Below are 2,350 nucleotides of genomic sequence, written 5' to 3'. Positions count from 1 at the left end.
GATATATACAGGTACTGTGATATATATACTGTTACCAACATCTGGTGAAAATTTCATGTCATTAGCACCTCTAGTAATATATTTACTGAGAAAAATGGTGACGTGTTCAATACTTATTTCACTCGCTGTAGCTCGCTAGCAGCCTCGCACCGAGGACCTATCCACGTCATCATTTACCCAGAGTGCTTTGTGTGTAAAAAATATTGCTCCGTCCGTGTAATATATTTTTTAACTTTTAGTTTAAAATCTGAACAGCCTACAGTATTTTTACAGTCTTTATTTTACAGTTAAAATATATAGTTATTAAAGAAAGTCTAATGTTACAACTAATCATAGATCCCTTTAAAGTCTGTATTTGTCACTGCGGGGGGCTGTGGGCAGGTGAGGGGCTGAGGAGACGATCAGCTGCAGATAACAGAGCAGGCAGGAGGGAGAGGAGCAGTGAAATTATTTCTAACCGTATTCGACTGATTTCATTTTATTTATTGTTTTTATCGTCCTGCAGCTCTGAGAGAAAATTAATTTGAAGCTGAGTTTTTAAATAAAAATCGTTAGATTACTCTAAAGCAAAATGAGGGAAAATCTGTCAGTTACAGACAATATGTTCAGGTGAGCAGCTGTCAGTCAGCACCTGTCATCCTCCAGAAACATGGAGCGTGTCTGAACCAATCACTGATCATCTGACTGATTTAAATACATCTTAACATTCATGAGGTACTTTACATTGACTGTTTATGGTTGAGTGTGGGCGTGTAGAGGGTAGAACCTGAGGAGGACCTTAGTCCAAACTCTGACGTGAAGCACTGATTTATAAAGGAAAGATGTACAGAAACATGCGTACGTACGGTTTTATAAATCTGAATTTTTTTTTTGGCGTACGCCATTTCCACCTTTTGGCCGTACGTTCACTTTTAGTATGGTTTCCACGCAATCCTTTATAAATGAGACCCCTGATCCTGAAATCATGGAAGTCCTTCCTAATGTTTGGTCTCAGATAGTTTTAGACCTGTTTCTGTCTGTGATTTTACATGAAAACTGAATATTTGGAGATCTTTGTTTGCTGATAAGATGCCAGATTTATATCTGATAATAAAAATTGTTGAAGCTGCTGTCAGAGTAAGTGAAAAGTGAAAAGCAGTGCTTAGTTGCCGCCCTGCTGAACGCAGCAGTCCACAGAAGGGAAGCTGTACTCCATTAAAGGAAGCAGATACTGTCCACAGCGTGCCTGAATGACTTCCTTTTTTCACACTTTGATTCACTCACTGAACTAATTTCCTCCTACTGCAACAGTTCTAGGTTTTTATTTGTAAAAGTTTGTTTACAGAGCAGCAGCACCTGAACGGTTGATGGAGAACGGCCATGTTTTCACTGCAGCGACAGAACGGTGCGTTAAAAATGATTCAGTAGTTCAACGTATTGATTGCTGCAGCAGAAATGACTCAAACTGTGAAGGGTAGACCTCTGACACTTGTTCATTTCAATGTTTCTACTGTGTTTTATTCAGATTGAAAAGTTGAGTAGAAACAAAAGAAGTTAGTGAGACTTTGTGTGCACTCTAACCTCTGGAGGTATTGGAAAGACAATGCACTGAATGCTGTGAAAGACAAAAATACTTCTGATTGATTACTGGATACAGAGTGGAAAGAGTTGTGGGAGTGAGAAAAGTGCCAACATGTTCTAAAGTTTAGACAAAGTGTGAAACCATCAGATTAAGGAAAACATTTTGTGGTAAAAGTGCTCCAACTTAAACATGATTGTGTAAAAAGTGAGAAACATCTGCAGACAGCATCTCAGTCTAACTTTGACCTGTTCAAACTTTCAATGATATTTCTGCAGAGCTCCACATACTGTAGGGATGAATTTTACCACTCGCTCTAAGTACAGTTGATGTCTATGGGAATGTTTTTCACAGTTTTTATTGAATTTTGTCTTCACTGCTGAATGTTACCAAATGTCAGAGATCACTGGTCCTGACTGAGACACACAGTTGGATGTTCTTTGTATTTTTCTGAAGCTGTGAACGGAGACACAAATTAACAGTTGTGACAGGATGAATACTAAACAAACTGTGATACAGTTTCTAATACTGATAAATGGGTTTTAAAGCACATTCACATGCATGATGTCATGTATGTACTAATCTGTCCAGGATGGTGCCCCCACCTCAAAAATGGGGTCTATCACAAAATCATTTGTGAGTGCAGTGTAGACCAGCCACATCTAATTTCATGCTGCTACGTGCAGCCATTTTTGTTCTACCGTTAAAGGAAAAAAAAAATAGTATAGGTCTTCTGGACGGGTTCTTCTTTAATGAAACGTTTCGCCTCTCTTCCAAGAGACTTCTTCAGTC

This window comes from Austrofundulus limnaeus, unplaced genomic scaffold (genome assembly GCF_001266775.1).
Source record: "Austrofundulus limnaeus strain Quisiro unplaced genomic scaffold, Austrofundulus_limnaeus-1.0 Scaffold958, whole genome shotgun sequence".
Classification (NCBI taxonomy): Eukaryota; Metazoa; Chordata; class Actinopteri; order Cyprinodontiformes; family Rivulidae; genus Austrofundulus; species Austrofundulus limnaeus.
The sequence above is the reverse complement of the archived record's forward strand: the minus strand, read 5'-3'. Positions refer to the sequence as shown.